This window comes from Xyrauchen texanus, chromosome 49 (assembly GCF_025860055.1).
Source record: "Xyrauchen texanus isolate HMW12.3.18 chromosome 49, RBS_HiC_50CHRs, whole genome shotgun sequence".
NCBI lineage: Eukaryota > Metazoa > Chordata > Actinopteri > Cypriniformes > Catostomidae > Xyrauchen > Xyrauchen texanus.
Window position 1 is genome coordinate 22,092,189 of NC_068324.1, and position 24,980 is coordinate 22,117,168.

A 24,980-nucleotide genomic window follows, 5' to 3' on the forward strand; every position below is an offset into this window, starting at 1 on the left:
GTTCGAAACAAAACCTTGTTGATGCGCTACTTCAGTTTACTTGTTTAGTTTACTTGCTGTTTATCAAGCACATGTTGAAAAGTTAATGTCAACATTTAAATCAAAGCAAATTCCAACAGAGTTTATGCCTTAACTTCTGTCTATTGAGGAAAGTTATCTAACTATACCACAAAATTGCAAGACAATTAAGCAAATATGACAAGTTGTCAGAGTGGTTAATGTGATGGACTTGTAATCCATTGTTTTCTACACGTGTAGTTTTGAATCCCATTCTTTTAGACATTTTTCCTTGCTGTTTGACAGGAACAAGTTGAAAAGATAATGTTAATATATAAATCTATGCTTATTCCATCAGAATTTATGCCTTACCTTCAGTCTATTCTTGGAAATTATCTAACTACACTATAAAATAGAAAGAAAATGATCTAAAAACTAAGTGGCCGAGTTTTTAAACCCAAACTTTGCTAATCCATTGGGTTATGCTTATGTGGGTTCGAAACAAAACCTTGTTGATGCACTATTTCAGTTTACTCCTTTAGTTTACTTGCTGTTTATCAAGCACATGTTGAAAAGTTAATGTCAAAATTTAAATCAAAGCAAATTCCAACAGAGTTTATGCCTTAACTTCTGTCTATTGAGGAAAGTTATCTAACTATACCACAAAATAGCAAGACGATTAAGCAAATATGACGAGTTGTCAGAGTGGTTAATGTGATGGACTGGTAATCCATTGTTTTCTACATGTGTAGTTTTGAATCAAATTCTCGTAGACGTTTTTCCTTGCTGTTTGACAGGAACAAGTTGAAAAGATAATGTTAATATATAAATCTATGCTTATTCCATCAGAATGTATGCCTTACCTTCTGTCTTTTCTGGGAAACTATCTAACTACACTACAAAATAGAAAGAAAATGATATAAAAACTAAGTGGCAGAGTGTTTAAACCCAAACTTTGCTAATCCATTGGGTCAAGCTTATGGGTTCGAAACAAAACCTTGTTGATGCGCTACTTCAGTTTACTTGTTTAGTTTACTTGCTGTTTATCAAGCACATGTTGAAAAGTTAATGTCAAAATTTAAAGCAAAGCAAATTCCAACAGAGTTTATGCCTTAACTTCTGTCTATTGAGGAAAGCTATCTAACTATACCACAAAATAGCAAGACGATTAAGCAAATATGACGAGTTGTCAGAGTGGTTAATGTGATGGATTTGAAATCCATTGTTTTCTACACGTGTAGTTTTGAATCCCATTATTTTACACATTTTTCCTTGCTGTTTGACAGGAACAAGTTGAAAAGATAATGTTAATATATAAATCTAAGATAATTCCATCAGAATTTATGCCTTACCTTCAGTCTATTCTTGGAAATTATCTAACTACACTATAAAATAGAAAGAAAATGATCTAAAAACTAAGTGGCCGAGTTTTTAAACCCAAACTTTGCTAATCCATTGGGTTATGCTTATGTGGGTTCGAAACAAAACCTTGTTGATGCACTATTTCAGTTTACTCCTTTAGTTTACTTGCTGTTTATCAACCACATGTTGAAAAGTTAATGCCTTACCTTCAGTCTTTTCTGGGAAACTATCTAACTACACTACAAAATAGAAAGAAAATGATCTAAAAACTAAGTGGCAGAGTGTTTAAACCCAAACTTTGCTAATCCACTGGGTCAAGCTTATGGGTTCGAAACAAAACCTTGTTGATGCGCTACTTCAGTTTACTTGTTTAGTTTACTTGCTGTTTATCAAGCACATGTTGAAAAGTTAATGTCAAAATTTAAATCAAAGCAAATTCCAACAGAGTTTATGCCTTAACTTCTGTCTATTGAGGAAAGTTATCTAACTATACCACAAAATAGCAAGACGATTAAGCAAATATGACGAGTTGTCAGAGTGGTTAATGTGATGGACTGGTAATCCATTGTTTTCTACATGTGTAGTTTTGAATCAAATTCTCGTAGACGTTTTTCCTTGCTGTTTGACAGGAACAAGTTGAAAAGATAATGTTAATATATAAATCTATGCTTATTCCATCAGAATGTATGCCTTACCTTCTGTCTTTTCTGGGAAACTATCTAACTACACTACAAAATAGAAAGAAAATGATATAAAAACTAAGTGGCAGAGTGTTTAAACCCAAACTTTGCTAATCCATTGGGTCAAGCTTATGGGTTCGAAACAAAACTTTTTGATGCGCTACTTCAGTTTACTCCTTTAGTTTACTTACTGTTTATCAAGCACATGTTGAAAAGTTAATGTCAACATTTAAATCAAAGCAAATTCCAACAGAGTTTATGCCTTAACTTCTGTCTATTGAGGAATGCTATCTAACTATACCACAAAATAGCAAGACGATTAAGCAAATATGACGAGTTGTCAGAGTGGTTAATGTGATGGACTGGTAATCCATTGTTTTCTACATGTGTAGTTTTGAATCAAATTCTCGTAGACGTTTGTCCTTGCTGTTTGACAGGAACAAGTTGATTCTGTTTGACAGGAACAAGTTGAAAAGATAATATTAATATATAAATCTATGCTTATTCCATCAGAATGTATGCCTTACCTTCTGTCTTTTCTGGGAAACTATCTAACTACACTACAAAATAGAAAGAAAATGATCTAAAAACTAAGTGGCAGAGTGATTAAGCCCAAACTTTGCTAATCCATTGGGTCAAGCTTATGGGTTCGAAACAAAACCTTGTTGATGCGCTACTTCAGTTTACTTGTTTAGTTTACTTGCTGTTTATCAAGCACATGTTGAAAAGTTAATGTCAACATTTAATTCAAAGCAAATTCCAACAGAGTTTATGCCTTAACTTCTGTCTATTGAGGAAAGTTATCTAACTATACCACAAAATTGCAAGACAATTAAGCAAATATGACAAGTTGTCAGAGTGGTTAATGTGATGGACTTGTAATCCATTGTTTTCTACACGTGTAGTTTTGAATCCCATTCTTTTAGACATTTTTCCTTGCTGTTTGACAGGAACAAGTTGAAAAGATAATGTTAATATATAAATCTATGCTTATTCCATCAGAATTTATGCCTTACCTTCAGTCTATTCTTGGAAATTATCTAACTACACTATAAAATAGAAAGAAAATGATCTAAAAACTAAGTGGCCGAGTTTTTAAACCCAAACTTTGCTAATCCATTGGGTTATGCTTATGTGGGTTCGAAACAAAACCTTGTTGATGCACTATTTCAGTTTACTCCTTTAGTTTACTTGCTGTTTATCAAGCACATGTTGAAAAGTTAATGTCAAAATTTAAATCAAAGCAAATTCCAACAGAGTTTATGCCTTAACTTCTGTCTATTGAGGAAAGTTATCTAACTATACCACAAAATAGCAAGACGATTAAGCAAATATGACGAGTTGTCAGAGTGGTTAATGTGATGGACTGGTAATCCATTGTTTTCTACATGTGTAGTTTTGAATCAAATTCTCGTAGACGTTTTCCTTGCTGTTTGACAGGAACAAGTTGAAAAGATAATGTTAATATATAAATCTATGCTTATTCCATCAGAATGTATGCCTTACCTTCTGTCTTTTCTGGGAAACTATCTAACTACACTACAAAATAGAAAGAAAATGATATAAAAACTAAGTGGCAGAGTGTTTAAACCCAAACTTTGCTAATCCATTGGGTCAAGCTTATGGGTTCGAAACAAAACCTTGTTGATGCGCTACTTCAGTTTACTTGTTTAGTTTACTTGCTGTTTATCAAGCACATGTTGAAAAGTTAATGTCAAAATTTAAATCAAAGCAAATTCCAACAGAGTTTATGCCTTAACTTCTGTCTATTGAGGAAAGTTATCTAACTATACCACAAAATAGCAAGACGATTAAGCAAATATGACGAGTTGTCAGAGTGGTTAATGTGATGGACTGGTAATCCATTGTTTTCTACATGTGTAGTTTTGAATCAAATTCTCGTAGACGTTTTTCCTTGCTGTTTGACAGGAACAAGTTGAAAAGATAATATTATTATATAAATCTATGCTTATTCCATCAGTGTTTATGCCTTACCTTCAGTCTATTCTTGGAAACTATCTAACTACACTACAAAATAGAAAGAAAATGATCTAAAAACTAAGTGGCAGAGTGATTAAGCCCAAACTTTGCTAATCCATTGGGTTATGCTTATGTGGGTTCGAAACAAAACCTTGTTGATGCACTTTTTCAGTTTACTCCTTTAGTTTACTTGCTGTTTATCAACCACATGTTGAAAAGTTAATGTCAAAATTTAAATCAAAGCTAATTCCAACAGAGTTTATGCCTTAACTTCTGTCAATTGAGGAAAGTTATCTAACTATACCACAAAATTGCAAGACATATAAGCAAATATGACAAGTTGTCAGAGTGGTTAATGTGATGGACTTGTAATCCATTGTTTTCTACACGTGTAGTTTTGAATCCCATTCTTTTAGACATTTTTCCTTGCTGTTTGACAGGAACAAGTTGAAAAGATAATGTTAATATATAAATCTAAGATAATTCCATCAGAATTTATGCCTTACCTTCAGTCTATTCTTGGAAATTATCTAACTACACTATAAAATAGAAAGAAAATGATCTAAAAACTAAGTGGCCGAGTTTTTAAACCCAAACTTTGCTAATCCATTGGGTTATGCTTATGTGGGTTCGAAACAAAACCTTGTTGATGCACTATTTCAGTTTACTCCTTTAGTTTACTTGCTGTTTATCAACCACATGTTGAAAAGTTAATGCCTTACCTTCAGTCTTTTCTGGGAAACTATCTAACTACACTACAAAATAGAAAGAAAATGATCTAAAAACTAAGTGGCAGAGTGTTTAAACCCAAACTTTGCTAATCCACTGGGTCAAGTTTATGGGTTCGAAACAAAACCTTGTTGATGCGCTACTTCAGTTTACTTGTTTAGTTTACTTGCTGTTTATCAAGCACATGTTGAAAAGTTAATGTCAAAATTTAAATCAAAGCAAATTCCAACAGAGTTTATGCCTTAACTTCTGTCTATTGAGGAAAGTTATCTAACTATACCACAAAATAGCAAGACGATTAAGCAAATATGACGAGTTGTCAGAGTGGTTAATGTGATGGACTTGTAATCCATTGTTTTCTACACGTGTAGTTTTGAATCCCATTATTTTACACATTTTTCCTTGCTGTTTGACAGGAACAAGTTGAAAAGATAATGTTAATATATAAATCTAAGATAATTCCATCAGAATTTATGCCTTACCTTCAGTCTATTCTTGGAAATTATCTAACTACACTATAAAATAGAAAGAAAATGATCTAAAAACTAAGTGGCAGAGTGTTTAAACCCAAACTTTGCTAATCCACTGGGTCAAGTTTATGGGTTCGAAACAAAACCTTGTTGATGCGCTACTTCAGTTTACTTGTTTAGTTTACTTGCTGTTTATCAAGCACATGTTGAAAAGTTAATGTCAAAATTTAAATCAAAGCAAATTCCAACAGAGTTTATGCCTTAACTTCTGTCTATTGAGGAAAGTTATCTAACTATACCACAAAATAGCAAGACGATTAAGCAAATATGACGAGTTGTCAGAGTGGTTAATGTGATGGACTTGTAATCCATTGTTTTCTACACGTGTAGTTTTGAATCCCATTATTTTACACATTTTTCCTTGCTGTTTGACAGGAACAAGTTGAAAAGATAATGTTAATATATAAATCTAAGATAAATCCATCAGAGTTCAACCACAAAATAGAAAGAAAATGATCTAAAAACTAAGTGGCCGAGTTTTTAAACCCAAACTTTGCTAATCCATTGGGTTATGCTTATGTGGGTTCGAAACAAAACCTTGTTGATGCACTATTTCAGTTTACTCCTTTAGTTTACTTGCTGTTTATCAACCACATGTTGAAAAGTTAATACCTTACCTTCAGTCTTTTCTGGGAAACTATCTAACTACACTACAAAATAGAAAGAAAATGATCTAAAAACTAAGTTTTACATTCGGTCTTTTCTGGGAAACTAACTACACTACAAAATAGAAAGAAAATGATCTAAAAACTAAGTGGCAGAGTGTTTAAACCCAAACTTTGCTAATCCATTAGGTCAAGCTTATGGGTTCGAAACAAAACCTTGTTGATGCGCTTACTTCAGTTTACTTGTTTAGTTTACTTGCTGTTTATCAAGCACATGTTGAAAAGTTAATGTCAAAATTTAAATCAAAGCAAATTCCAACAGAGTTTATGCCTTAACTTCTGTCTATTGAGGAAAGCTATCTAACTATACCACAAAATAGCAAGACGATTAAGCAAATATGACGAGTTGTCAGAGTGGTTAATGTGATGGACTGGTAATCCATTGTTTTCTACATGTGTAATTTTGAATCAAATTTTCGTAGACGATTTTCTTTGCTGTTTGACAGGAACAAGTTGAAAAGATAATGTTAATATATAAATCTATGCTTATTCCATCAGAATGTATGCCTTACCTTCGGTCTTTTCTGGGAAACTATCTAACTACACTACAAAATAGAAAGAAAATGATCTAAAAACTAAGTGGCAGAGTGATTAAGCCCAAACTTTGCTAATCCATTGGGTTATGCTTATGTGGGTTCGAAACAAAACCTTGTTGATGCACTTTTTCAGTTTACTCCTTTAGTTTACTTGCTGTTTATCAACCACATGTTGAAAAGTTAATGTCAAAATTTAAATCAAAGCTAATTCCAACAGAGTTTATGCCTTAACTTCTGTCAGTTGAGGAAAGTTATCTAACTATACCACAAAATTGCAAGACATATAAGCAAATATGACAAGTTGTCAGAGTGGTAAATGTGATGGACTTGTAATCCATTGTTTTCTACACGTGTAGTTTTGAATCCCATTCTTTTAGACATTTTTCCTTGCTGTTTGACAGGAACAAGTTGAAAAGATAATGTTAATATATAAATCTAAGATAATTCCATCAGAATTTATGCCTTACCTTCAGTCTATTCTTGGAAATTATCTAACTACACTATAAAATAGAAAGAAAATGATCTAAAAACTAAGTGGCCGAGTTTTTAAACCCAAACTTTGCTAATCCATTGGGTTATGCTTATGTGGGTTCGAAACAAAACCTTGTTGATGCACTATTTCAGTTTACTCCTTTAGTTTACTTGCTGTTTATCAACCACATGTTGAAAAGTTAATGCCTTACCTTCAGTCTTTTCTGGGAAACTATCTAACTACACTACAAAATAGAAAGAAAATGATCTAAAAACTAAGTGGCAGAGTGTTTAAACCCAAACTTTGCTAATCCACTGGGTCAAGTTTATGGGTTCGAAACAAAACCTTGTTGATGCGCTTACTTCAGTTTACTTGTTTAGTTTACTTGCTGTTTATCAAGCACATGTTGAAAAGTTAATGTCAAAATTTAAATCAAAGCAAATTCCAACAGAGTTTATGCCTTAACTTCTGTCTATTGAGGAAAGTTATCTAACTATACCACAAAATAGCAAGACGATTAAGCAAATATGACGAAGTTGTCAGAGTGGTTAATGTGATGGACTTGTAATCCATTGTTTTCTACACGTGTAGTTTTGAATCCCATTATTTTACACATTTTTCCTTGCTGTTTGACAGGAACAAGTTGAAAAGATAATGTTAATATATAAATCTAAGATAAATCCATCAGAGTTCCACCACAAAATAGAAAGAAAATGATCTAAAAACTAAGTGGCCGAGTTTTTAAACGCAAACTTTGCTAATCCATTGGGTTATGCTTATGTGGGTTCGAAACAAAACCTTGTTGATGCACTATTTCAGTTTACTCCTTTAGTTTACTTGCTGTTTATCAACCACATGTTGAAAAGTTAATACCTTACCTTCAGTCTTTTCTGGGAAACTATCTAACTACACTACAAAATAGAAAGAAAATGATCTAAAAACTAAGTTTTACTTTCGGTCTTTTCTGGGAAACTAACTACACTACAAAATAGAAAGAAAATGATCTAAAAACTAAGTGGCAGAGTGTTTAAACCCAAACTTTGCTAATCCATTAGGTCAAGCTTATGGGTTCGAAACAAAACCTTGTTGATGCGCTTACTTCAGTTTACTTGTTTAGTTTACTTGCTGTTTATCAAGCACATGTTGAAAAGTTAATGTCAAAATTTAAATCAAAGCAAATTCCAACAGAGTTTATGCCTTAACTTCTGTCTATTGAGGAAAGCTATCTAACTATACCACAAAATAGCAAGACGATTAAGCAAATATGACGAGTTGTCAGAGTGGTTAATGTGATGGACTGGTAATCCATTGTTTTCTACATGTGTAATTTTGAATCAAATTTTCGTAGACGATTTTCTTTGCTGTTTGACAGGAACAAGTTGAAAAGATAATGTTAATATATAAATCTATGCTTATTCCATCAGAATGTATGCCTTACCTTCGGTCTTTTCTGGGAAACTATCTAACTACACTACAAAATAGAAAGAAAATGATCTAAAAACTAAGTGGCAGAGTGATTAAACCCAAACTTTGCTAATCCATTGGGTCAAGCTTATGGGTTCGAAACAAAACCTTGTTGATGCACTACTTCAGTTTACTCCTTTAGTTTACTTGCTGTTTATCAAGCACATGTTGAAAAGTTAATGTCAAAATTTAAATCAAAGCAAATTCCAACAGAGTTTATGCCTTAACTTCTGTCTAGTTGAGGAAAGCTATCTAACTATACCACAAAATAGCAAGACGATTAAGCAAATATGACGAGTTGTCAGAGTGTTTAATGTGATGGACTGGTAATCCATTGTTTTCTACATGTGTAGTTTTGAATCAAATTCTCGTAGACATTTGTCCTTGCTGTTTGACAGGAACAAGTTGAAAAGATAATGTTAATATATAAATCTAAGATAATTCCTTCAGAGTTTATGTCTTACCTTCAGTCTATTCTTGGAAACTATCTAACTACACTACAAAATAGAAAGAAAATGATCTAAAAACTAAGTGTCCGAGTTTTTAAACCCAAACTTTGCTAATCCATTGGGTTATGCTTATGTGGGTTCGAAACAAAACCTTGTTGATGCACTTTTTCAGTTTACTCCTTTAGTTTACTTGCTGTTTATCAAGCACATGTTGAAAAGTTAATGTCAAAATTTAAATCAAAGCAAATTCCAACAGAGTTTATGCCTTAACTTCTGTCTATTGAGGAAAGTTATCTAACTATACCACAAAATAGCAAGACGATTAAGCAAATATGACGAGTTGTCAGAGTGGTTAATGTGATGGACTGGTAATCCATTGTTTTCTACATGTGTAGTTTTGAATCAAATTCTCGTAGACATTTGTCCTTGCTGTTTGACAGGAACAAGTTGAAAAGATAATGTTAATATATAAATCTATGCTTATTCCATCAGAATGTATGCCTTACCTTCGGTCTTTTCTGGGAAACTATCTAACTACACTACAAAATAGAAAGAAAATTATCTAAAAACTAAGTGGCAGAGTGTTTAAACCCAAACTTTGCTAATCCATTGGGTCAAGCTTATGGGTTCGAAACAAAACCTTGTTGATGCGCTACTTCAGTTTACTCCTTTAGTTTACTTGCTGTTTATCAAGCACATGTTGAAAAGTTAATGTCAACATTTAAATCAAAGCAAATTCCAACAGAGTTTATGCCTTAACTTCTGTCTTTTGAGGAAAGCTATCTAACTATACCACAAAATAGCAAGACGATTAAGCAAATATGACGAGTTGTCAGAGTGGTTAATGTGATGGACTGGTAATCCATTGTTTTCTACATGTGTAGTTTTGAATCAAATTCTCGTAGACGTTTGTCCTTGCTGTTTGACAGGAACAAGTTGAAAAGATAATATTATTATATAAATCTATGCTTATTCCATCAGTGTTTATGCCTTACCTTCAGTCTATTCTTGGAAACTATCTAACTACACTACAAAATAGAAAGAAAATGATCTAAAAACTAAGTGGCAGAGTGATTAAGCCCAAACTTTGCTAATCCATTGGGTTATGCTTATGTGGGTTCGAAACAAAACCTTGTTGATGCACTATTTCAGTTTACTCCTTTAGTTTACTTGCTGTTTATCAACCACATGTTGAAAAGTTAATACCTTACCTTCAGTCTTTTCTGGGAAACTATCTAACTACACTACAAAATAGAAAGAAAATGATCTAAAAACTAAGTTTTACTTTCGGTCTTTTCTGGGAAACTAACTACACTACAAAATAGAAAGAAAATGATCTAAAAACTAAGTGGCAGAGTGTTTAAACCCAAACTTTGCTAATCCATTAGGTCAAGCTTATGGGTTCGAAACAAAACCTTGTTGATGCGCTACTTCAGTTTACTTGTTTAGTTTACTTGCTGTTTATCAAGCACATGTTGAAAAGTTAATGTCAAAATTTAAATCAAAGCAAATTCCAACAGAGTTTATGCCTTAACTTCTGTCTATTGAGGAAAGCTATCTAACTATACCACAAAATAGCAAGACGATTAAGCAAATATGACGAGTTGTCAGAGTGGTTAATGTGATGGACTGGTAATCCATTGTTTTCTACATGTGTAATTTTGAATCAAATTTTCGTAGACGATTTTCTTTGCTGTTTGACAGGAACAAGTTGAAAAGATAATGTTAATATATAAATCTATGCTTATTCCATCAGAATGTATGCCTTACCTTCGGTCTTTTCTGGGAAACTATCTAACTACACTACAAAATAGAAAGAAAATGATCTAAAAACTAAGTGGCAGAGTGATTAAACCCAAACTTTGCTAATCCATTGGGTCAAGCTTATGGGTTCGAAACAAAACTTTTTGATGCGCTACTTCAGTTTACTCCTTTAGTTTACTTGCTGTTTATCAAGCACATGTTGAAAAGTTAATGTCAAAATTTAAATCAAAGCAAATTCCAACAGAGTTTATGCCTTAACTTCTGTCTATTGAGGAAAGCTATCTAACTATACCACAAAATAGCAAGACGATTAAGCAAATATGACGAGTTGTCAGAGTGTTTAATGTGATGGACTGGTAATCCATTGTTTTCTACATGTGTAGTTTTGAATCAAATTCTCGTAGACATTTGTCCTTGCTGTTTGACAGGAACAAGTTGAAAAGATAATGTTAATATATAAATCTAAGATAATTCCTTCAGAGTTTATGTCTTACCTTCAGTCTATTCTTGGAAACTATCTAACTACACTACAAAATAGAAAGAAAATGATCTAAAAACTAAGTGTCCGAGTTTTTAAACCCAAACTTTGCTAATCCATTGGGTTATGCTTATGTGGGTTCGAAACAAAACCTTGTTGATGCACTTTTTCAGTTTACTCCTTTAGTTTACTTGCTGTTTATCAAGCACATGTTGAAAAGTTAATGTCAAAATTTAAATCAAAGCAAATTCCAACAGAGTTTATGCCTTAACTTCTGTCTATTGAGGAAAGTTATCTAACTATACCACAAAATAGCAAGACGATTAAGCAAATATGACGAGTTGTCAGAGTGGTTAATGTGATGGACTGGTAATCCATTGTTTTCTACATGTGTAGTTTTGAATCAAATTCTCGTAGATGTTTTTCCTTGCTGTTTGACAGGAACAAGTTGAAAAGATAATGTTAATATATAAATCTATGCTTATTCCATCAGAATGTATGCCTTACCATAGGTCTTTTCTGGGAAACTATCTAAATACACTACAAAATAGAAAGAAAATTATCTAAAAACTAAGTGGCAGAGTGATTAAACCCAAACTTTGCTAATCCATTGGGTCAAGCTTATGGGTTCGAGACAAAACTTTTTGATGCGCTTACTTCAGTTTACTCCTTTAGTTTACTTGCTGTTTATCAAGCACATGTTGAAAAGTTAATGTCAAAATTTAAATCAAAGCAAATTCCAACAGAGTTTATGCCTTAACTTCTGTCTATTGAGGAAAGCTATCTAACTATACCACAAAATAGCAAGACGATTAAGCAAATATGACGAGTTGTCAGAGTGGTTAATGTGATGGACTGGTAATCCATTGTTTTCTACATGTGTAGTTTTGAATCAAATTCTCGTAGACATTTGTCCTTGCTGTTTGACAGGAACAAGTTGAAAAGATAATGTTAATATATAAATCTATGCTTATTCCATCAGAATGTATGCCTTACCTTCGGTCTTTTCTGGGAAACTATCTAACTACACTACAAAATAGAAAGAAAATGGTCTAAAAACTAAGTGGCAGAGTGTTTAAACCCAAACTTTGCTAATCCATTGGGTCAAGCTTATGGGTTCGAAACAAAACCTTGTTGATGCGCTTACTTCAGTTTACTCCTTTAGTTTACTTGCTGTTTATCAAGCACATGTTGAAAAGTTAATGTCAACATTTAAATCAAAGCAAATTCCAACAGAGTTTATGCCTTAACTTCTGTCTATTGAGGAAAGCTATCTAACTATACCACAAAATAGCAAGACGATTAAGCAAATATGACGAGTTGTCAGAGTGGTTAATGTGATGGACTGGTAATCCATTGTTTTCTACATGTGTAGTTTTGAATCAAATTCTCGTAGACGTTTGTCCTTGCTGTTTGACAGGAACAAGTTGAAAAGATAATATTATTATATAAATCTATGCTTATTCCATCAGTGTTTATGCCTTACCTTCAGTCTATTCTTGGAAACTATCTAACTACACTACAAAATAGAAAGAAAATGATCTAAAAACTAAGTGGCAGAGTGATTAAGCCCAAACTTTGCTAATCCATTGGGTTATGCTTATGTGGGTTCGAAACAAAACCTTGTTGATGCACTATTTCAGTTTACTCCTTTAGTTTACTTGCTGTTTATCAACCACATGTTGAAAAGTTAATACCTTACCTTCAGTCTTTTCTGGGAAACTATCTAACTACACTACAAAATAGAAAGAAAATGATCTAAAAACTAAGTTTTACTTTCGGTCTTTTCTGGGAAACTAACTACACTACAAAATAGAAAGAAAATGATCTAAAAACTAAGTGGCAGAGTGATTAAACCCAAACTTTGCTAATCCATTGGGTCAAGCTTATGGGTTCGAGACAAAACTTTTTGATGCGCTACTTCAGTTTACTCCTTTAGTTTACTTGCTGTTTATCAAGCACATGTTGAAAAGTTAATGTCAAAATTTAAATCAAAGCAAATTCCAACAGAGTTTATGCCTTAACTTCTGTCTATTGAGGAAAGCTATCTAACTATACCACAAAATAGCAAGACGATTAAGCAAATATGACGAGTTGTCAGAGTGGTTAATGTGATGGACTGGTAATCCATTGTTTTCTACATGTGTAGTTTTGAATCAAATTCTCGTAGACATTTGTCCTTGCTGTTTGACAGGAACAAGTTGAAAAGATAATGTTAATATATAAATCTATGCTTATTCCATCAGAATGTATGCCTTACCTTCGGTCTTTTCTGGGAAACTATCTAACTACACTACAAAATAGAAAGAAAATGGTCTAAAAACTAAGTGGCAGAGTGTTTAAACCCAAACTTTGCTAATCCATTGGGTCAAGCTTATGGGTTCGAAACAAAACCTTGTTGATGCGCTACTTCAGTTTACTCCTTTAGTTTACTTGCTGTTTATCAAGCACATGTTGAAAAGTTAATGTCAACATTTAAATCAAAGCAAATTCCAACAGAGTTTATGCCTTAACTTCTGTCTATTGAGGAAAGCTATCTAACTATACCACAAAATAGCAAGACGATTAAGCAAATATGACGAGTTGTCAGAGTGGTTAATGTGATGGACTGGTAATCCATTGTTTTCTACATGTGTAGTTTTGAATCAAAATCTCGTAGACGTTTGTCCTTGCTGTTTGACAGGAACAAGTTGAAAAGATAATATTATTATATAAATCTATGCTTATTCCATCAGTGTTTATGCCTTACCTTCAGTCTATTCTTGGAAACTATCTAACTACACTACAAAATAGAAAGAAAATGATCTAAAAACTAAGTGGCAGAGTGATTAAGCCCAAACTTTGCTAATCCATTGGGTTATGCTTATGTGGGTTCGAAACAAAACCTTGTTGATGCACTATTTCAGTTTACTCCTTTAGTTTACTTGCTGTTTATCAACCACATGTTGAAAAGTTAATACCTTACCTTCAGTCTTTTCTGGGAAACTATCTAACTACACTACAAAATAGAAAGAAAATGATCTAAAAACTAAGTTTTACTTTCGGTCTTTTCTGGGAAACTAACTACACTACAAAATAGAAAGAAAATGATCTAAAAACTAAGTGGCAGAGTGTTTAAACCCAAACTTTGCTAATCCATTAGGTCAAGCTTATGGGTTCGAAACAAAACCTTGTTGATGCGCTACTTCAGTTTACTTGTTTAGTTTACTTGCTGTTTATCAAGCACATGTTGAAAAGTTAATGTCAAAATTTAAATCAAAGCAAATTCCAACAGAGTTTATGCCTTAACTTCTGTCTATTGAGGAAAGCTATCTAACTATACCACAAAATAGCAAGACGATTAAGCAAATATGACGAGTTGTCAGAGTGGTTAATGTGATGGACTGGTAATCCATTGTTTTCTACATGTGTAATTTTGAATCAAATTTTCGTAGACGATTTTTCTTTGCTGTTTGACAGGAACAAGTTGAAAAGATAATGTTAATATATAAATCTATGCTTATTCCATCAGAATGTATGCCTTACCTTCGGTCTTTTCTGGGAAACTATCTAACTACACTACAAAATAGAAAGAAAATGATCTAAAAACTAAGTGGCAGAGTGATTAAACCCAAACTTTGCTAATCCATTGGGTCAAGCTTATGGGTTCGAAACAAAACTTTTTGATGCGCTACTTCAGTTTACTCCTTTAGTTTACTTGCTGTTTATCAAGCACATGTTGAAAAGTTAATGTCAAAATTTAAATCAAAGCAAATTCCAACAGAGTTTATGCCTTAACTTCTGTCTATTGAGGAAAGCTATCTAACTATACCACAAAATAGCAAGACGATTAAGCAAATATGACGAGTTGTCAGAGTGTTTAATGTGATGGACTGGTAATCCATTGTTTTCTACATGTGTAGTTTTGAATCAAATTCTCGTAGACATTTGTCCTTGCTGTTTGACAGGAACAAGTTGAAAAGATAATGTTAATATATAAATCTAAGATAATTCCTTCAGAGTTTATGTCTTACCTTCAGTCTATTCTTGGAAACTATCTAACTACACTACAAAATAGAAAGAAAATGATCTAAAAACTAAGTGGCAGAGTGATTAAACCCAAACTTTGCTAATCCATTGGGTCAAGCTTATGGGTTCGAAACAAAACTTTTTGATGCGCTACTTCAGTTTACTCCTTTAGTTTACTTGCTGTTTATCAAGCACATGTTGAAAAGTTAATGTCAAAATTTAAATCAAAGCAAATTCCAACAGAGTTTATGCCTTAACTTCTGTCTATTGAGGAAAGCTATCTAACTATACCACAAAATAGCAAGACGATTAAGCAAATATGACGAGTTGTCAGAGTGTTTAATGTGATGGACTGGTAATCCATTGTTTTCTACATGTGTAGTTTTGAATCAAATTCTCGTAGACATTTGTCCTTGCTGTTTGACAGGAACAAGTTGAAAAGATAATGTTAATATATAAATCTAAGATAATTCCTTCAGAGTTTATGTCTTACCTTCAGTCTATTCTTGGAAACTATCTAACTACACTACAAAATAGAAAGAAAATGATCTAAAAACTAAGTGTCCGAGTTTTTAAACCCAAACTTTGCTAATCCATTGGGTTATGCTTATGTGGGTTCGAAACAAAACCTTGTTGATGCACTTTTTCAGTTTACTCCTTTAGTTTACTTGCTGTTTATCAAGCACATGTTGAAAAGTTAATGTCAAAATTTAAATCAAAGCAAATTCCAACAGAGTTTATGCCTTAACTTCTGTCTATTGAGGAAAGTTATCTAACTATACCACAAAATAGCAAGACGATTAAGCAAATATGACGAGTTGTCAGAGTGGTTAATGTGATGGACTGGTAATCCATTGTTTTCTACATGTGTAGTTTTGAATCAAATTCTCGTAGATGTTTTTCCTTGCTGTTTGACAGGAACAAGTTGAAAAGATAATGTTAATATATAAATCTATGCTTATTCCATCAGAATGTATGCCTTACCATAGGTCTTTTCTGGGAAACTATCTAAATACACTACAAAATAGAAAGAAAATGATCTAAAAACTAAGTGGCAGAGTGATTAAACCCAAACTTTGCTAATCCATTGGGTCAAGCTTATGGGTTCGAGACAAAACCTTTTGATGCGCTTACTTCAGTTTACTCCTTTAGTTTACTTGCTGTTTATCAAGCACATGTTGAAAAGTTAATGTCAAAATTTAAATCAAAGCAAATTCCAACAGAGTTTATGCCTTAACTTCTGTCTATTGAGGAAAGCTATCTAACTATACCACAAAATAGCAAGACGATTAAGCAAATATGACGAGTTGTCAGAGTGGTTAATGTGATGGACTGGTAATCCATTGTTTTCTACATGTGTAGTTTTGAATCAAATTCTCGTAGACATTTGTCCTTGCTGTTTGACAGGAACAAGTTGAAAAGATAATGTTAATATATAAATCTATGCTTATTCCATCAGAATGTATGCCTTACCTTCGGTCTTTTCTGGGAAACTATCTAACTACACTACAAAATAGAAAGAAAATGGTCTAAAAACTAAGTGGCAGAGTGTTTAAACCCAAACTTTGCTAATCCATTGGGTCAAGCTTATGGGTTCGAAACAAAACCTTGTTGATGCGCTACTTCAGTTTACTCCTTTAGTTTACTTGCTGTTTATCAAGCACATGTTGAAAAGTTAATGTCAACATTTAAATCAAAGCAAATTCCAACAGAGTTTATGCCTTAACTTCTGTCTATTGAGGAAAGCTATCTAACTATACCACAAAATAGCAAGACGATTAAGCAAATATGACGAGTTGTCAGAGTGGTTAATGTGATGGACTGGTAATCCATTGTTTTCTACATGTGTAGTTTTGAATCAAATTCTCAGTAGACGTTTGTCCTTGCTGTTTGACAGGAACAAGTTGAAAAGATAATATTATTATATAAATCTATGCTTATTCCATCAGTGTTTATGCCTTACCTTCAGTCTATTCTTGGAAACTATCTAACTACACTACAAAATAGAAAGAAAATGATCTAAAAACTAAGTGGCAGAGTGATTAAGCCCAAACTTTGCTAATCCATTGGGTTATGTTTATGTTGGTTCGAAACAAAACCTTGTTGATGCACTTTTTCAGTTTACTCCTTTAGTTTACTTGCTGTTTATCAACCACATGTTGAAAAGTTAATGTCAAAATTTAAATCAAAGCTAATTCCAACAGAGTTTATGCCTTAACTTCTGTCAATTGAGGAAAGTTATCTAACTATACCACAAAATTGCAAGACATATAAGCAAATATGACAAGTTGTCAGAGTGGTTAATGTGATGGACTTGTAATCCATTGTTTTCTACACGTGTAGTTTTGAATCCCATTCTTTTAGACATTTTTCCTTGCTGTTTGACAGGAACAAGTTGAAAAGATAATGTTAATATATAAATCTAAGATAATTCCATCAGAATTTATGCCTTACCTTCAGTCTATTCTTGGAAATTATCTAACTACACTATAAAATAGAAAGAAAATGATCTAAAAACTAAGTGGCCGAGTTTTTAAACCCAAACTTTGCTAATCCATTGGGTTATGCTTATGTGGGTTCGAAACAAAACCTTGTTGATGCACTATTTCAGTTTACTCCTTTAGTTTACTTGCTGTTTATCAACCACATGTTGAAAAGTTAATACCTTACCTTCAGTCTTTTCTGGGAAACTATCTAACTACACTACAAAATAGAAAGAAAATGATCTAAAAACTAAGTGGCAGAGTGTTTAAACCCAAACTTTGCTAATCCATTAGGTCAAGCTTATGGGTTCGAAACAAAACCTTGTTGATGCGCTACTTCAGTTTACTTGTTTAGTTTACTTGCTGTTTATCAAGCACATGTTGAAAAGTTAATGTCAAAATTTAAATCAAAGCAAATTCCAACAGAGTTTATGCCTTAACTTCTGTCTATTGAGGAAAGCTATCTAACTATACCACAAAATAGCAAGACGATTAAGCAAATATGACGAGTTGTCAGAGTGTTTAATGTGATGGACTGGTAATCCATTGTTTTCTACATGTGTAGTTTTGAATCAAATTCTCGTAGACATTTGTCCTTGCTGTTTGACAGGAACAAGTTGAAAAGATAATGTTAATATATAAATCTAAGATAATTCCTTCAGAGTTTATGTCTTACCTTCAGTCTATTCTTGGAAACTATCTAACTACACTACAAAATAGAAAGAAAATGATCTAAAAACTAAGTGTCCGAGTTTTTAAACCCAAACTTTGCTAATCCATTGGGTTATGCTTATGTGGGTTCGAAACAAAACCTTGTTGATGCACTTTTTCAGTTTACTCCTTTAGTTTACTTGCTGTTTATCAAGCACATGTTGAAAAGTTAATGTCAAAATTTAAATCAAAGCAAATTCCAACAGAGTTTATGCCTTAACTTCTGTCTATTGAGGAAAGTTATCTAACTATACCACAAAATAGCAAGACGATTAAGCAAATATGACGAGTTGTCAGAGTGGTTAATGTGATGGACTGGTAATCCATTGTTTTCTACATGTGTAGTTTTGAATCAAATTCTCGTAGATGTTTTTCCTTGCTGTTTGACAGGAACAAGTTGAAAAGATAATGTTAATATATAAATCTATGCTTATTCCATCAGAATGTATGCCTTACCATAGGTCTTTTCTGGGAAACTATCTAAATACACTACAAAATAGAAAGAAAATTATCTAAAAACTAAGTGGCAGAGTGATTAAACCCAAACTTTGCTAATCCATTGGGTCAAGCTTATGGGTTCGAGACAAAACTTTTTGATGCGCTACTTCAGTTTACTCCTTTAGTTTACTTGCTGTTTATCAAGCACATGTTGAAAAGTTAATGTCAAAATTTAAATCAAAGCAAATTCCAACAGAGTTTATGCCTTAACTTCTGTCTATTGAGGAAAGCTATCTAACTATACCACAAAATAGCAAGACGATTAAGCAAATATGACGAGTTGTCAGAGTGGTTAATGTGATGGACTGGTAATCCATTGTTTTCTACATGTGTAGTTTTGAATCAAATTCTCGTAGACATTTGTCCTTGCTGTTTGACAGGAACAAGTTGAAAAGATAATGTTAATATATAAATCTATGCTTATTCCATCAGAATGTATGCCTTACCTTCGGTCTTTTCTGGGAAACTATCTAACTACACTACAAAATAGAAAGAAAATGGTCTAAAAACTAAGTGGCAGAGTGATTAAGCCCAAACTTTGCTAATCCATTGGGTTATGCTTATGTTGGTTCGAAACAAAACCTTGTTGATGCACTTTTTCAATTTACTCCTTTAGTTTACTTGCTGTTTATCAACCACATGTTGAAAAGTTAATGTCAAAATTTAAATCAAAGCTAATTCCAACAGAGTTTATGCCTTAACTTCTGTCAATTGAGGAAAGTTATCTAACTATACCACAAAATTGCAAGACATATAAGCAAATATGACAAGTTGTCAGAGTGGTTAATGTGATGGACTTGTAATCCATTGTTTTCTACACGTGTAGTTTTGAATCCCATTCTTTTAGACATTTTTCCTTGCTGTTTGACAGGAACAAGTTGAAAAGATAATGTTAATATATAAATCTAAGATAATTCCATCAGAATTTATGCCTTACCTTCAGTCTATTCTTGGAAATTATCTAACTACACTATAAAATAGAAAGAAAATGATCTAAAAACTAAGTGGCCGAGTTTTTAAACCCAAACTTTGCTAATCCATTGGGTTATGCTTATGTGGGTTCGAAACAAAACCTTGTTGATGCACTATTTCAGTTTACTCCTTTAGTTTACTTGCTGTTTATCAACCACATGTTGAAAAGTTAATGCCTTACCTTCAGTCTTTTCTGGGAAACTATCTAACTACACTACAAAATAGAAAGAAAATGATCTAAAAACTAAGTGGCAGAGTGTTTAAACCCAAACTTTGCTAATCCACTGGGTCAAGTTTATGGGTTCGAAACAAAACCTTGTTGATGCGCTACTTCAGTTTACTTGTTTAGTTTACTTGCTGTTTATCAAGCACATGTTGAAAAGTTAATGTCAAAATTTAAATCAAAGCAAATTCCAACAGAGTTTATGCCTTAACTTCTGTCTATTGAGGAAAGTTATCTAACTATACCACAAAATAGCAAGACGATTAAGCAAATATGACGAGTTGTCAGAGTGGTTAATGTGATGGACTTGTAATCCATTGTTTTCTACACGTGTAGTTTTGAATCCCATTATTTTACAAATTTTTCCTTGCTGTTTGACAGGAACAAGTTGAAAAGATAATGTTAATATATAAATCTAAGATAAATCCATCAGAGTTCCACCACAAAATAGAAAGAAAATGATCTAAAAACTAAGTGGCCGAGTTTTTAAACCCAAACTTTGCTAATCCATTGGGTTATGCTTATGTGGGTTCGAAACAAAACCTTGTTGATGCACTATTTCAGTTTACTCCTTTAGTTTACTTGCTGTTTATCAACCACATGTTGAAAAGTTAATACCTTACGTTCAGTCTTTTCTGGGAAACTATCTAACTACACTACAAAATAGAAAGAAAATGATCTAAAAAGTAAGTGGCAGAGTGTTTAAACCCAAACTTTGCTAATCCATTGGGTTATGCTTATGTGGGTTCGAAACAAAACCTTGTTGATGCACTTTTTCAGTTTACTCCTTTAGTTTACTTGCTGTTTATCAAGCACATGTTGAAAAGTTAATGTCAAAATTTAAATCAAAGCAAATTCCAACAGAGTTTATGCCTTAACTTCTGTCTATTGAGGAAAGTTATCTAACTATACCACAAAATAGCAAGACGATTAAGCAAATATGACGAGTTGTCAGAGTGGTTAATGTGATGGACTGGTAATCCATTGTTTTCTACATGTGTAGTTTTGAATCAAATTCTCGTAGACGTTTTTCCTTGCTGTTTGACAGGAACAAGTTGAAAAGATAATGTTAATATATAAATCTATGCTTATTCCATCAGAATGTATGCCTTACCATAGGTCTTTTCTGGGAAACTATCTAAATACACTACAAAATAGAAAGAAAATTATCTAAAAACTAAGTGGCAGAGTGATTAAACCCAAACTTTGCTAATCCATTGGGTCAAGCTTATGGGTTCGAGACAAAACTTTTTGATGCGCTACTTCAGTTTACTCCTTTAGTTTACTTGCTGTTTATCAAGCACATGTTGAAAAGTTAATGTCAAAATTTAAATCAAAGCAAATTCCAACAGAGTTTATGCCTTAAATTCTGTCAATTGAGGAAAGTTATCTAACTACACTACAAAAGAGCAAGATAGCTTAAAATACCTATTGTAACATGACGAGGTGGCCGAGTGGTAAAGGCGATGAACAGCTAATCCATTGTGCTATGCACGTGTGCGTTCGAATCCCACCTCGTCGATCTCTTTTCTTGCTGTTTATCAACCACATGTTGAAAAGTTAATGTCAAAATTTAAATCAAAGCAAATTCCAACAGAGTTTGTGCCTTAACTTCTGTCTATTGAGGAAAGTTATCTAACTATACCACAAAATAGCAAGACGATTAAGCAAATATGACAAGTTGTCAGAGTGGTTAATGTGATGGACTTGTAATCCATTGTTTTCTACACGTGTAGTTTTGAATCCCATTATTTTACACATTTTTCCTTGCTGTTTGACAGGAACAAGTTGAAAAGATAATGTTAATATATAAATCTAAGATAAATCCATCAGAGTTCCACCACAAAATAGAAAGAAAATGATCTAAAAACTTAGTGGCCGAGTTTTTAAACCCAAACTTTGCTAATCCATTGGGTTATGCTTATGTGGGTTCGAAACAAAACCTTGTTGATGCACTATTTCAGTTTACTTCTTTAGTTTACTTGCTGTTTATCAACCACATGTTGAAAAGTTAATACCTTACCTTCAGTCTTTTCTGGGAAACTATCTAACTACACTACAAAATAGAAAGAAAATGATCTAAAAACTAAGTTTTACCTTCGGTCTTTTCTGGGAAACTAACTACACTACAAAATAGAAAGAAAATGATCTAAAAACTAAGTGGCAGAGTGTTTAAACCCAAACTTTGCTAATCCATTGGGTCAAGCTTATGGGTTCGAAACAAAACCTTGTTGATGCGCTACTTCAGTTTACTTGTTTAGTTTACTTGCTGTTTATCAAGCACATGTTGAAAAGTTAATGTCAAAATTTAAATCAAAGCAAATTCCAACAGAGTTTATGCCTTAACTTCTGTCTATTGAGGAAAGTTATCTAACTATACCACAAAATAGCAAGACGATTAAGCAAATATGACGAGTTGTCAGAGTGGTTAATGTGATGGACTGGTAATCCATTGTTTTCTACATGTGTAGTTTTGAATCAAATTCTCGTAGACGTTTTTCCTTGCTGTTTGACAAGAACTAGTTGAAAAGATAATGTTAATATATAAATCTATGCTTATTCCATCAGAGTTTATGCCTTACCTTCAGTCTATTCTTGGAAACTATCTAACTACACAAAAAAATAGAAAGAGAATGATCTAAAAACTAAGTGGCCGAGTTTTTAAACCCAAACTTTGCTAATCCATTGGGTTATGCTTATGTGGGTTCGAAACAAAACCTTGTTGATGCACTATTTCAGTTTACTCCTTTAGTTTACTTGCTGTTTATCAACCACATGTTGAAAAGTTAATGCCTTACCTTCAGTCTTTTCTGGGAAACTATCTAACTACACTACAAAATAGAAAGAAAGTGATCTAAAAACTAGGTTTTACCTTCGGTCTTTTCTGGGAAACTATCTAACTACACTACAAAATAGAAAGAAAATGATCTAAAAACTAAGTGGCAGAGTGTTTAAACCCAAACTTTGCTAATCCATTGGGTTAAGCTTATTGGCTTGAAACAAAACCTTGTTGATGCACTTTTTTAGTTTACTCCTTTAGTTTACTTGCTGTTTATCAAGCACATGTTGAAAAGTTAATGTCAAAATTTAAATCAAAGCATATTCCAACAGAGTTTATGCCTTAACTTCTGTCTGTTGAGGAAAGTTATCTAACTATACCACAAAATAGCAAGACGATTAAGCAAATATGACGAGTTGTCAGAGTGGTTAATGTGATGGACTGGTAATCCATTGTTTTCTACATGTGTAGTTTTGAATCAAATTCTCGTAGACGTTTTTCCTTGCTTTTTGACAAGAACTATTTGAAAAGATAATGTTAATATATAAATCTATGCTCATTCCATCAGAGTTTATGCCTTACCTTCAGTCTATTCTTGGAAACTATCTAACTACACTACTAAATAGAAAGAGAATGATCTAAAAACTAAGTGTCCGAGTTTTTAAACCCAAACTTTGCTAATCCATTGGGTTAATCTTATGGGTTCGAATCAAAACCTTGTTGATGCACTTTTTCAGTTTACTCCTTTAGTTTACTTGCTGTTTATCAAACACATGTTGAAAAGTTAATGTCAAAATTTAAATCAAAGCAAATTCCAACAGAGTTTATGCCTTAACTTCTGTCTATTGAGGGAAGTTATCTAACTACACTACAAAACAGCAAGATAGCTTAAAATAGCTGTCGTGACACGACTAAATGGCCGAGTGGTTAAGGCGATTTACTGCTAATCCATTGTGCTCTGCACGTGTGGATTTGAGTCACATCCTTGTCGATGTGTTTACTTGCTGTTTATCAACCACATGTTGAAAAGATAATGTCAAAATTTAAATCAAAGCAAATTCCAACAGAGTTTATGCCTTAACTTCTGTCTATTGAGGAAAGTTATCTAACTACACTACAAAAGAGCAAGATAGCTTAAAATAGCTTTCATAACACGACGAGGTGGCCGAGTGGTTAAGGCAATGGACTGCTAATCCATTGTGCTCTGCAAGTGTGGGTTCAAATTCCGATCCATGTCGGTGTGTTTACTTGCTGTTTATCTACCACATGTTGAAAAGTTAATGTCAAAATTTAAATCAAAGCAAATTCCAACAGAGTTTATGCCTTCCCTTCAATATATCCAGACAAGCTTTCTAACTATACCACAAAATAGCAAGACGATTAAGCAAATATGACAAGATGTCAGAGTGGTTAATGTGATGGACTTGTAATCCATTGTTTTCTACATGTGTAGTTTTGAATCCCATTCTTTTAGACATTTTTCCTTGCTGTTTGACAGGAACAAGTTGAAAAGATAATGTTAATATATAAATCTAAGATAATTCCATCAGAGTTTATGCCTTACCTTCAGTCTATTCTTGGAAATTATCTAACTACACTACATAATAGAAAGAAAATTATCTAAAAACTAAGTGGCCGAGTTTTTAAACCCAAATTTTGCTAATCCATTGGGTTATGCTTATGTGGGTTCGAAACAAAACCTTGTTGATGCACTATTTCAGTTTAATCCTTTAGTTTACTTGCTGTTTATCAACCACATGTTGAAAAGTTAATGCCTTACCTTCAGTCTTTTCTGGGAAACTATCTAACTACACTACAAAATAGAAAGAAAATGATGTAAAAACTAAGTGGCCTAGTTTTTAAACCCAAACTTTGCTAATCCATTGGATTAAGCTTATGGGTTCGAAACAAAACCTTGTTGATGAACTATTTCAGTTTACTCCTTTAGTTTACTTGCTGTTTATGCCTTAACTTCTGTCTATTGAGGAAAGTTATCTAACTATACCACAAAATAGCAAGACGATTAAGCAAATATGACGAGTTGTCAGAGTGGTTAATATGATGGACTAGTAATCCATTGTTTTCTACATGTGTAGTTTTGAATCAAATTCTCGTAGACATTTTTCCTTGCTGTTTGACAGGAACAAGTTGAAAAGATAATATTAATATATAAATCTATGTTTATTCAATCTGAATGTAT

General features: G+C 32.9%; 1 protein-coding gene across 2 annotated transcripts in view; it reads left to right on the forward strand.

Annotated features, from left to right (window-relative positions):
- LOC127640318 (uncharacterized) overlaps positions 1–24,980 on the forward strand; it is a 136,760-nt gene that overhangs the window by 95,483 nt on the left and 16,297 nt on the right. The window lies entirely within an intron of this gene.